We start from the raw sequence: 13393 nt of genomic DNA, 5'->3' as shown, positions 1-13393 counted from the left end.
CCTCTGCCTTCCCACCCCCTGTGGGGAAAATTGCCCGTTTTGCATAGTAAAAAAGCAGATCCAACCTTTATTCTTTTTTAAAGTCTCGCCCCCGCATCACCTGTTTCTGGTGCAGCCATTAGCCTTGCACCAAGAAATGTGACCAACTCTTGAAATTTGACAAAGTAGCAGGCTGGTTTTTTGCAGTGGGAGGGGCAACAGGAAGGGGTGGCTAACACCATTTCTCCCCCCGCCCCCCAATTCTCTCCTCCATCAGTCCTGTGCATCCTTTTCTCTGCATTATGTGCTCAGAGCTGCCCCCGATTCTCCGCTCCATTATTGTCCAGTATAAAACACCCGTTGACTTAATCCATTAGTGTGGGCGGGGGCGGACTTTTGTCTTTAGCGTAGATGATGTTGGCTACCTCCAGCAGCTGCAAAGATATAGAGGGAAAGAAAGGAACAAAGTTGGCGTGTTCTGAGGTCCGCGCTCACCATGGCATTAGCCTATTGAGAGGGGAAAGTACCGAAATGAGTGAAAGTGTGTAAGAGCAAGAGGGCAGTGCAGGGAGACGCTGGCTTCCTGGTCCTGCAACTGGATGTTGATCTTGGACTATTTGGCCTAGGTTTGAGGACATGCTGGTTTTGTGCCTTCAGTCCTCTGAAGGTTTTTCAGTCTAGGATTGATACAGGTTTTCCTGCGTTTTTACCTGCTAGCAGATGAGTTCTGGCCTAGTTCGACTTAGGAAGAGCAGGGCACTGGGCCCATGTGACGAGGTCCCAGCGGTGTCTCTTCGCCAGCACTGGGGGGGCAGTGGAGTTAAACATGCATGGGACACGGCAAAGCCGTCTTGTGGAGTTGACTGCAAGAAGCCACCACTGGAGCAGGTGTTTGTCTCTTAGTGTTCGCTCGGTTTAACGCTGAGGCCAGCGGGGGCGTGTGGAACGTTTGGCTCGGCTGGAGTTGAAGGAAGGGGTTCAGAGGCATTTTATTTGGTTTGTTCCCATTAGAGATGAGCAGCTTTAGAAGGGGGGTGCTGGAGCAAGACAAAACCCTCTGCCCACCCACCTTGCAACAGAGCCTTGCCGCCCCCTCCCCTTTGCCCAGGGACCCTAATGAGTACCCCAGTGCTCAAGCATCCACCTTCACTATGGTCTCTCCCCCCCCACACGCATGCACCGGGGGTGGGGGGTGTCCAGGCACTAATGGAGTATGGGGACTGTGGGTCACTAACACTGAGAGATGTGAACTCTTGCTCCTCGTCCTCCCTTTCACTCCCACCCGCATCCTCCTCGGGCTGCTGCCGACGGAACCCAGCTTGAAGGGTGTATCGTGGCTTACGCCCTCCAAAGGCAGGGCATAAGCTTACCTGACGCCTGCTTATAACCCCACAGTCCCTGCCAGTAAGTCCCAGGGAGCAAAATTCCTCCTCAACGCCGAAGTTGGCAATCCGTTCCTGCCTGGGAGTTGCCCTTGTTAGACAACAGTGTCCAAGGAGCTGCCCAGTTTTAATCCAGGCTAGGCTGATGTTGCTCATGTCTCTTCAAGCACAGTCGTCCCTTCATTCGGTGTCTCCAGCGGGTGAGGGCAAGGGAGGCAGGTGCTTAAACCCACATCCATCCTCTGCATCACTTCACTTGTGCCACGAGTGGGTTGTCAGCAGCGGGGATTGAACCTTGGCCCTTTGGAGCTTAAAGCGCAGGCCTCTGCTGCCAGAGCTACAAGCCCCCACTCTGCCCGCCAAAGCTGTAGCAGGCTCATCCACTTCCCTGTGCCTCAGCCACCAGTACAGGGGGCAGAGCCGGCCCTGGGTGAGAACTCCAGCCTCGGCTCAGGCGCCAGGCATCCCTTAGCAGCTCAACATTTAGTTTTAGAACGGAAAAGAGAGAATCTTGTTCTCCCCAGTAATGACAGTAGCTGGTTCCGTGACAAAGGCAGCGGTGCCTGGGGTCACTGCACACGGCTCCCGCCCTGCCCCGGGCTCCCTCCCCGTCAGAAGTTAGCTGTGGTTTCCACGGGCTGCTAAACTCGCAGCAGAAGAACCGAAGTGATTCTGGCTCACCAGTGCCGTTGGCTGTTGAAAACCCTCCCCAGAGAGACCATGGCACAAAACAAAAGCATGCGGGGTTAAGGCTGGTTGTATGGAGCACAGCCACCCCTTCACAGCTGGATCCCAGCTGCAGGTGACAGACACTAACCCACAATGTACCAGCGTGCAGCTCGTAGCCTGTTGCAGCTATCTTAAATACTAGTAAAGCCAAGGGGCCTGTGTCTCTCCCGTGCTGCACCATTGAAGCCAGTGGGAGCCATTGACTTTCAATGGCAGTGGGATTGGAACCCCTTCCAGCTCCCTTCTGTCCTAAACATTCATTCCTGAACTGGGGCCTGATCCTGGGGGAGGTTCCAGGCCCCTTCAGTGGGCGCTCAGCACCTCTCTGGGTCAGGCCTGTGGTTCCTGAGGGGAATAGAGAAATGGCAGGTGGAGCTGAGCACTAACATGCCAGAAATCCAGGTGAGGTGCATCAGTTGTGAGCTGAACCATGGCTTGAATGAGCTGCAAGGCTCTGGGAGCAAACGCTATTCTTTATCCGAACCGGACTGTCCCCACCCCAAGCAGTGTCCTTGGAGAAGGCCTCTGGCTCACTGTTGTCATATGCAACCCTCTTTCCTTGATCCAAATGGCCCTTCAGCTCCCTCTTGCAGTCAAACGTTTGCACACGTTCTCTGCACGCTTACCGAGTGGCCCAGGAGTCTCAACTCCACAGTACGTGGGTCCCAGCCCACTTTGCACTTGGGATTCAGCTTCTAGGTAGACTTGGCCCTGCCTCAGTGCAGGGGGAGGAGTAGTGACATCTTGAGGTTCCTTCTAGGCCAGCAGTTCTGCGATTCTGATGCATCGCACAGTCACTGCGTTCCGAAACCAAATCTGCACCGTGCACTGCTGTTTGCTCTCGAGGGAGAGCGGCGACCCAGAGCTAGGGGTGAGTTGTCAGAGTGAGGGGAGAGAAGTGGTTTTGCAGGACCATGCTGTCAGCCCGTGCAGGAGTGTGTTGGTGGCTTTTTCTGCATTAAAGCCCAGCAGCAAAAGCTGGATTGGAGGAGGTGCCATGGGCTGCTTGTCTGGGACAAGGATGCTTCTGTCCACACCTCACCCGGTTGTCTCTTCCAGCTGGTGGCCAGATGCCAGTGAGCAACGTCCTCCCAGCTGCTGCTCTGAGCCTGCCTGAGTATCCTGCAGATGGCTGCAGCTGAGCATCCCAGCTGAGACCTTCCTGGGTCTGTAGTCTGCAGTGAGCCCAGTCCTGGCTGAGACAGGAGCTGGGCTAAGCTTTGCTTGGCTGGTCTCTCCTTAGATGTCTTGCATCCACATGCACCATCTTTCCCGTTCACTTATGGGCTGCCATCAGCATCCACATCCTCTCCCTTCAGTTTCTCATCGGTTTGCAGCCACGGGGGCAGCAGCCTGGCTGAGGAGGTTCATCTTTAGGGTTCTCCACATCCCCATCCAAGGTCCAGGAGCTCATCTCTACCAGTCCAGGCTAGTAGCTCAAGGGATAGGCTAGGTAAGGGCCACTCTAATGTCTAGCACAGTGGAGCAAAGCCCTTGGGGCGTGGGACAGAGGCCGCCATAGTGCCTAAACAGCTGGCAAAGAGCAGCCACTTCAACCCTGTTTTGCCCATCCTAGACAAGGCAGCGGTGAAGCCTGTAGAAAACAAACACTTCTTCCTTTGGTGTCGGCTGTCTAGAGCTTGGGAAGGTTGAGCTCTGCTATAAAGGAATAGCTGCCTGCACAAGTCCTCAGGAATGAAGGCCACGCATCTCTGCTGGAGCACGGTGTGCCGCGCAGACCATCTGTGGCCGGGTGTAGCAGGCTGCGGGGGTGCTGCCCCCTTTAGCATCGGGAGGGGTGTGGTGGGGCAGAGATGTATGACGATTGCTCCAATGGCTTTTATGTCTTGCTGGTACCATGTGGCATTTTGGTTCTGGCACTGTCCAAGTTGCTGACAGCCTCCTGTCTGCTCTAGAGTGGAGTGTATAGGCCCTCAGGTGGGGTGACGTGATCTTTGCTCCTTGCAGAGACTTGGTCTCCAGGGAAACTTACCCTCACCAGACGTGTTTCCCTTGCCCACGTGGTGGTATGTGGATAATGTGTGAGCCAGATGTGGTGAAATTGACTAATTTGGAGTGAGGTGGGGGAGGTACTTTTATTGGGCCCTAGCTTGAATTCAGCCCATCTAGACTACTACCCGATGTGGGTTGGGCGTCCTCCCCTCCTGGGGGGGTCTCTGTCAGTATGTCTCCTCATGTGCTTTCAACCACCTCCTGTCTTTCACCTCATGATGCTGATTCTGTTCCAGCCAAACATCCGTTCTCCTGGTTAGGAAAAACAATACTCCTTCCACCTGTCATCTTTGAATCAGCCACATGGCAGCTGTGGTCAGAGAGCCGCCTGCCTTGGGCAGAGGGAAAGTGGTTTCTAGGGTCCTGCTGAGCGGTTGCCTGGAGGAGAAGGCGCTACTTTGAAGGGGGCATCATGGTTGAGTGTCTGTCGGCATGATGCAGCCCCCTCTTCTTGTCACTGCGCCTTTAGCAGCATCCATCCCCGTTCTGTCCTATTCCATCCACTGAGCTGCCCGTGGGCCCTGCATTTCAGGAGGGATGCTGACTGATTTCCCCTGGGGAGCTTTGAACAGGAGGGGGAGCCAACAATCTCCCTCCATTTAGTGCCAGATCTTTTTAAAGTCCCTTTGGGAGCCCACCAGCTCAAGCAAATCTTGTGTCTTTGGGGGAGGAGGAAGGGAAACGCAAATGCAGGAAATAATTTACCTGCCTGCATCTTAGCATTTCTCTTGGTTGGGGGCAGGGAGAAGAGAAAGCAACACCTGGCAACGTTGACTAAGGACAATACTTCCATCAACCTGCGTTTAGTTCATTGCCTATGGGAAAATGACCCATTTTCTAGAGAAGACTCAAACTAGCTTAGAAAATGAAGTGCTACTTGATTCCCCTTTATATATTTTTAGTACTTGGGGGCGGGGCAGGGCAACTGTAGGGGAAACGCCTGTGGAAGCTGTTTATTTTTAACCCCTTAGATGGTTTCTTTTGGCCTTTTAAAAAAATAAATAAATAAAATGGTTCTGGCTTTTGATGTTCATGCTGCCTACCTGTAAATCCAGATGTACTTAAGTGGCTGAAAATCCTTGTTCTTAAATCAGATACACATTATAGTTTTGAACTATATATATAGTATATATATATATATATGCCTAACCCAGCAAAAAAATAAAGTATTTGGGGGTGGGGAAATGCATTGTTCTTTTAAATGAATCACAATTGGGGGATAAAATTGTGTTTCCGAGTGCCTCAAGATATGAATTGTTTTCATTTTTTTAAAATAATTTTATACAAGTGTCAAAACAGCTGGCTGGATTATTTGGAATTTTTAAATAATCCTAACTTTTTTAAAGTAGATTTTGAGAACTGTCCTGTATATAACAGTAATGTAGCAATAAATGTGACATTTTATAACAATATTACTTTTTTTCCCCATATCTGTCTTTCAGATGTTGTATACCTATGAATGAAAAGTTGTAATAAAGGTTTTACCTTGTACTAAAAACAAAGGTGTGTGTTGGGCGCTGTCCCTCTCGATTTTGTTACTGTTTGGTTTTGTGGTTTGGCTGTACTGGCGTTCAACCTCCAAGATCCACATTTAAGTAGCTAAAGTTTGGCCCGAACTTCCAAATTGCTAAGCTGTTCCCTCTCCTGCCATGTTCAATTGTTCCTTGTTTCTCTGTCTCGGGGTTTTATCCTGCTGTGTATCACCACAGTATCTGGGTGTCTTCCATGTGCGGTTCCTAGCAGATTGTGTGGACTCTCTGGCACTTCTCCCTTTTGGGGGTCTGAACCCTGCTTGGGGGAGGGTTTGTGGGGTTTCCATTGTATCTTGTATGTGGGGTGGTGGGTTAGCAGGGCTGTGTCATTCTTATGGTTTTTTGGAGGGGCACCATGTACTTTAGGCCCAAAGTTAACTGTGCTCCCTGCAAGTTGGGGGCCTCCCTCGTTTTGTTGCCTAAAATAACGAGCCTCAGAAATCCCAGCCCTGACTCTGAAGTGATGGTTCATCACACAAACCTGAAGGGACCCGGCAGCACTTGCAGTTTCTTGCACGAATAATTTGAGGTTCCCTTGTTCTGCGGCCCTGTCCTGCAATGGGCTGTTGGCAGCCGGAGGGCTAGCTCAGCGCCCATTGATTGTGCATCGGGAAGTCCGGTCAAACTTATATTCCAGGGCCTGGCTATAGATTTAGGAGCCTAATTTCAGGCCACCAGCTTGGGAGCCAGGCTTTATTAAGGGAAAAAAGACCTCATTTGTGCTGGGGACTGCACTCTCCACTCCCACTTAGGGATGTAAAATGTTAACTGGTTAACCGGTAAGCATTAGTCATACCAGTAACCCACCTTAACTGTTCACCCCCCGGCTGGCCGGCCCACCAGCCCTGTACAGGTTGGAGTGGCCCAGCTGCTTAATCAGTTAACTGTTTAAACAAAGGTTTCAGAGTAGCAGCCCTGTTAGTCTGTATTCGCAAAAAGAAAAGGAGGACTTGTGTCACCTTAGAGACTAACCAATTTATTTGAGCATAAGCTTTCGGATCCGATGAAGTGAGCTGTCGCTCACAAAAGCTTATGCTCAAATAAATTGGTTAGTCTCTAAGGTGACACAAGTCCTCCTTTTCTGTTTAAACGAAGAATTTTTAATAGTTTGAACAGTTAATTTTTTTAACTGTATTTACACCCCTACACCCATGGACTCCAAGGAGAGCTGAGATCCCTTCAGGACCGGGTCCTAACCATCTATGCACCTGTCTGTGCAGGTGATGGGATGTACAGCGAGATTGGAGATCACCTGGAAAGCTGCATTGTCCAGGGGGGTTTAGGACCCCATATGCCTGTGTCAGGCCCCCCAGCAGCATAAAGGCATGAGCCAGCTATGCAGGCAACAGTCTGATTGGAGACCCTATGCAGGGGAACAGGCTTCACAGGTGCAATCCAGGATGAGACTTTCCTGCTGTCTGTGGAGGGGAGCAGGAGAAGTGACCTGGGGCTGATGGCTGGGTATGTGGGCAGCACAGATTCCTGGGTGGTCCTGTGCCTCAGACCCTGCAGCCATGGACAGGCCGAGTAGATGCCTCCTAGCCTGAGCTGTGATGTGCCCAACACCCCTAAACTTCACCGAGAGAGGGAGGAGCCAGGACGCAGCCTCCAGCCTGAGTGGTGGAGGGTCAGCTGCTTTCACTTCCCCATCTCCTTTCCGGGACCCACGCTGGCCATGCCTGAAAGGGCTCTAGCTTTGGTCTCCATCCACCACTTGGAATCCTGGGAGTGGCACCCGCCCCAGGGATCTTCCCTTTGGGCCCGTTCTGCATTTCCCTGCTTTGATTGTCCTGTGCCCTGCAGAGCCTCCCGGGCACAGGCAGACAGGCTTCCCCCTGCCCTGGGGGAGCTCGGTGTGGGGCAGGGTTTGCGCCTGCCTGTCTCAGACTCTACAGGGTGGGGGGATTCGTGCCGCATGTAAGAGCGCTGCTCAGACAGGTGGTGCTAAGCCTGGAGGGCGCTGGTGGCACTGCACAACACGGGGGGGTAGCTGTCATGGGCACCATTTAAAGGGTATGGGGGGAGGGGGTTCTGCCCCTCCAGAGTGTCTGAGCACAGCCTGAGTGTGGAGTGTGAGCTCTGCAGAGGAGAGGTGCTGTTCCCAGCTTGCACCCCGGGGCAGGGAGTCAGCAGTTTGTTTACACACACAGGCAGGGTGATTAAGATAAGAAAGGGCTGGTGGTTAAATGAAGGACCTGGAAGTCTCGGCTTGTCTACATGCAGCTTTTAGCGACAAGGCTGCGTCGACACAGCCTTGTCGCAACAGGTCAGAGTGTGTAAACGCTGTGTCGGTGCCGACAAAATACTTCCAACCCCATGAGCGGCGTTAGCTTTGTCTCCTGTCGACAAAGCCGCATTCACACCACCCCTTGCATTGGCAAAACTTTTGTCTTTCTGGGGGGGGGCGGTCTAAAGTACCCATGAAAGACAAAAGTTTTGTCGACAACTTCACAGTGTAGACGTACCCTTAGATGAGCCTGTAAAGCAGGAATCCCTGGGGGTGGGGGGTTTGAAGACAAGGAAGGGGAGTCCGAAGACCTACAGCCGCAGGTACATTCAGAAAAGAGGGAGGTGTGAAAAGAAGGGGCCAAAACCAGGGGAAGGGACAGGACATGGCTCCATCACCGTAGTATCTGAGCCCCTTGCAATGTCTAACTGGTTTCTCCTCACAGCCTATCTGAGGTAGAGCAATGCTGTTTATCCCCATTGTACAGATGGGCCACTGAGGCACACAGACTAAAGGCCAGATTTTCAAAAGTATTTAGGCACCTAGTGAGATTTTTAAAAGCACCTAGAAAGTTCGGTGCTTTGTAAGCCCCACTAGATGCCTGGCTGCATCTTTGGGTACCTAAAAACCTTTGAATCTCTGCCCCTAAGGCACTGGCCGGGGGTCAGACAGGAAGTCGGTGGGAGAAGTAGAGCCCAGGTCTCTGAGGGCATCTGTCTCTGCTGCAAACAAAGAGGCGTCTGGTAGATGGGAGCAAAACCAAGGTGGCCAGTTCTCTGAGACTCCAGTGATCGGTCCTAGGCAATGGGGAAGGATGAAAGCATGAAAAGCAGCACAGAGGTCTGGTCTAACGTTTATTTTTCTTTCTTTATACAGGAATTAGATACAGTGCTCCTGGCAGCTCATTTCTAAGTTATCTGCAAAAAAAAAAAACAAAAAACCTTTTTTTCCCCAGGTATTTCAGGTGCCTAACTAGCCCCTGGAATCATGGATAAAGGTGCCCCTGGTAGCTGTAGATAAGGTGGACGGCGGGTGCTTTCCTCTCCCCATCCCAACTCAGGCCACAGGGGTTGGCCCCCATGTAAGGAGCTGTCGGGGGAGCATGAGTGTGGGGATGTTTGTTCCTTCCCCCTTTCAAGTTGGGTTCATCATCTCCAGAAGGTGTTGGAGCAAATCAGCAGAGTTTCCTAGATTTGCGGTGGGGGTGGGGGCGTCTGTGCTTCTGTTCCTCTCAGGAAGGAGAGGGCATTCCTTGCAGTGGACTTTTACTTTCCATTTCCTCAGTTGTGTGATTTCTCAGAACTTGGGTGCAGCATTAACCTTTGAGTTTCACTCCTTGCCCCCGCTGCCCTTCCTAGCCAGTGTTCAGCTCATGCAGCGTCTTCTCGCTGCACTTCAGCAGCTGCCTTCAGAGGGAACAAAGCCGAGCTGCTTCATCCCAGACACAGGGACCCGGAACTTCTGAAAGCTGCAGTAAGGTAAAACCCGTAGAGTCCTCAGCGAGGTGACGCCGTACGAATAACCCTGCTTACTCGACAGGTTTGCTGCGTGTCTTCATTTCAGATCTGTGGAGAACAACCCGTTAGTCCTGGAGCTAATTCTGTGGCTTTAATTCTACAACTGCTCCATGCACGAAGATCCCACGGAAGTACTTTGAGGTTCTAGCACAAGGATATCCCCTAATCTATGGTATTTATACACTGCTCATCACTTGGTGTGTGCAAGCAGGTGTAGGACTAGGCCATGTAATCTGGATTCTCACTGTAGGTGCCTGAGGGGGCAGGTCAGCTGAGCCCGCCCCTTAGTGCACTGCCTGGTGATGAGTGTGGAAGGTGGGAGCTGGAACTGAGACCCAGCAAACTCATCTCATGGATGCCACCAAACCTCCATTACCTGGGAACAACGTTCCGTCCCTACTGGGCTGAGCTGGATTCAGACCAGTGAATGGCTCTGCAGCTGGTTAGCGATGTGCTAAAACATCCAGTCCCCTAATTAGTGCTAATTGATGAGAAGGTCCACGTGTATATTACATCTCAAAGTAACTGTTAGAAGAATGTTAAACCCAAAAGTTAGGAACCGGCAGAATTCTCCGTCTGCGAGGACACTGGAATAAACGTGGCTCTAGACACGGTGTGACACGGTGAATGTAGCAGTTCAGGTTTGGTTTGTTTTCCGCTTTATTTTGGTTACTCGATGTACGTTGAGCTCATAGACTCATAGACTTTAAGGTCGGAAGGGACCATTATGATCATCTAGCCTGACCTCCTGCACAACGCAGGCCACAGAACCTCACCCCCTACCCCACTCCTGCAATAAACCTCTCACCTATGTCTGAGCTATTGAAGTCCTCAACTCATGGTTTAAAGACTTCAAGGAGCAGAGAATCCTCCAGCAAGTAACCCGTGCCCCACGCTGCAGAGGAAGGAGAAAAACCCCCAGGTCCTTTGCCTATCTGCCCTTTAGGAAAATTCCTTCCCGACCCCAAATACAGCGATTAGCTAAACCCTGAGCATGTGGACAAGACTCATCAGCCAGACACCCAGGAAAGAATTCTCTGTAGTAACTTGGATCTATGATTCTATGATGGTTAGAAACCTTCATCTAATTTCAAGTCTCAACTTCCTGGTGGCCAGTTTATATCCATTTGTTCTTGTGTCCACATTGGTAATGAGCTTAAATAATTCCTCTCCCTCTCCGGTATTTATCCCTCGGATATATTTATAGAGAACAATCGTATCTCCCCTCAGATGTCTTTTAGTTAGGCTAAATAAGCCAAGCTCTTTGAGTCTCCTTTCATAAGACAGGTTTTCCGTTCCCCAGATCATCCTAGTAGCCCTTCTCTATACCTGTTCCAGTTTGAATTCATCCTTCTTAAACATGGGAGACCGGAACTGCAGACAGTATTCCAGGTGAGGTCTCACCAGTGCCTTGTATAACGGTACTAAAACCTCCTTATCTCTACTGGAAATACCTCGCCTGATGCATCCCAAGACCACATTAGCTTTTTTTCACGGCCACATCACATTGGCGGCTCATAGTCATCCTGTGATCAACCAATACTCCAAGGTCCTTCTCCTCCTCCGTTACTTCTAATTGATGCATCCCCAGTTTATAACAAAAATTCTTGTTATTAATCCCTAAATGCATGACCTTACACTTCTCACTGTTAAATTTCATCCTATTACTATTACTCCAGTTTACAAAGTCATCCAGATCTTCCTGTATGATGTCCCGGTCCCTCTCTGTATTGGCAATACCTCCCAGCTTCATGTCATCCGCAAACTTTATTAGCACATTCCCACTTTTTGTGCCAAGGTCAGTAATAAAAAGATTAAATAAGATTGGTCCCAAAACCGATCCCTGAGGAAGTCCACTAGTAACCTCCTTCCAGCCTGACAGTTCACCTTTCAGGGTGACCCGCTGTAGTCTCCCATTTAACCAGTTCCTTCTCCACCTTTCAATTTTCTTATTGATCCCCATCTTTTCCAATTTAACTAATAATTCCCCATGTGGAACTGTATCAAATGTCTTACTGAAGTCAAGGTAAATTAGATCCACTGCGTTTCCTTTGTCTAAAAAATCTGTTCCTTTCTCAAAGAAGGAGATCAGGTTGGTTTGGCAAGGACCTACCTTTTGTAAAACCATGTTGTATTTTGTCCCAATTACCATTAACCTCAATGTCCTTAACTACTTTCTCCTTCAAAAATTTTTCCAAGACCTTGCATATTACAGATGTCAAACTAACAGGCTTGTAGTTACCCAGATCACTTTTTTTTCCTTTCTTAAAAATAGGAACTATGTTAGCAATTCTCCAGTCATACGGTACAACCCCTGAGTTTACAGAGTCATAAAATATTCTTGCTAATGGGCTTGCAATTTCACGTGCCAATTCCTTTAATATTCTTGGATGAAGATTATCTGGGCCCCCCGATTTAGTTCCATTAAGCTGTTCGAGTTTCACTTGTACCTCAGATATGGTAATATCTACCTCCATATCTTCATTCCCATTTGTCATGCTACCATTATCCCTAAGATCCTCATTAGCCTCATTAAAGACTGAGGCAAAGTATTTGTTTAGATATTGGGCCATGCCTAGATTATCCTTGACCTCCACTCCATCCTCAGTGTTTAGCGGTCCCACTTCTTCTTTCTTTGTTTTCTTATTTATATGGCTACAGAACCTTTTACTATTGCTTTTAATTCCCTTGGCAAGGTCCAACTCTACATGGCTTTTGGCCTTTCTCACTTTATCCCTACATGTGCTGCCCTCAATAAGGTAGCTTTCCTTGCTGATCCCTCCCATCTTCCACTCCTTGTAGGCTTTCTGCTTTTTCTTAATCACCTCTCCGAGATGCTTGCTCATCCAGCTTGGTCTACAACTCCTGCCTATGAGTTTTTTCCCCTTTCTTGGGATGCAGGCTTCCAATAGCTTCTGCAATCTTGACTTGAAGTAATCCCAGGTCTCCTCTGCCTTTAGATCCATAAGTTCTTCAGTCCAATCCACTTCCCTAACTAATTTCCTTAATTTTTTAAAGTCAGCCCTTTTGAAAACCCTAGTCAAAAACCCTAGTCACAGATCTCCCATTTGCACAATAGGAATGACTGGCAGAAGAAGCCGGCTGTTATCCTGAATGTGGATCACCCCATGGGACTGGTGGGGGGCGGGGGGAGATGCACTCTGCCAGGGGGATACACGACTATTTGAGAGACAGCTCTGCCGTGTTGTCTGTCGGGACTCCTGGGTTCTGTGCCTGGCTCGGGGAGAGGAGTGGTGCAGGAGATGAGCTTTGGGTCTGTCCTGTTAGAGACCTGGGTTCTGTTCCTAGCTGCGCGCAGTGACCCGTGTCCCCGCTCAGTATCCTGTACAGTGGGCAGGGGGCGGTGGGCTGGTGTAATGGTCCCTCGCTCTCCCGCTCGGAGGGAGGCCACTCAGGTCGGCCCTGTCTGGCCAGGACCAGCGTCTGCAAGACAGCCAAGAGCCCACCGTAGGGCTGGGCGATGAATAGTCGCTATCAGGCTCTAGCCTGGGCTTGAGTAGCTCAAGTAGTCAGCCCGTAAACACAGTCTGTCAGGGCTGGCTGTGGCCTGGGCAGAGCTCAGGCAGCCAGCAAACAGTCTCTAAGGTGACTGGTAAGGGACGCTCCTCTTCAGAGCTAGAGCCTCCTTGCACAGTGTAGGGGCTCAGCCACCCAGGGTGGGTTGGCAGGGGGACGAGGGCCCACCCTACTCCAGGGCCCTGGCAGGGCAGGATTGCCTGCCTCTGCATCGGTGGGGATCCAGCTGTAACACGCCAAAGGAGCCACCCTGGTTCTGCAGCCAGCTGCTCTGGGGCTTCCCCTGGGCCACTTCCTGCCTCCCTGGGGTTTGGTACCTTCGGCCTCCAGGCCTCTTGCGGCTCCTTGGGATATACAGCAGCAGGCACTCCGGGCCAGTCCTCGTCAGCGTCTGGGAATTGGGAACAGCCAGGGGACACGGGAGAACAGGCAGAGCGTCCTTCTCCTCTGCAGGCTCTCCCCCAACTGTGCTGCAGG

The sequence above is a fragment of the Chelonia mydas genome, chromosome 25, assembly GCF_015237465.2.
Source record: "Chelonia mydas isolate rCheMyd1 chromosome 25, rCheMyd1.pri.v2, whole genome shotgun sequence".
NCBI lineage: Eukaryota > Metazoa > Chordata > Testudines > Cheloniidae > Chelonia > Chelonia mydas.
The sequence above is the reverse complement of the archived record's forward strand: the minus strand, read 5'-3'. Positions refer to the sequence as shown.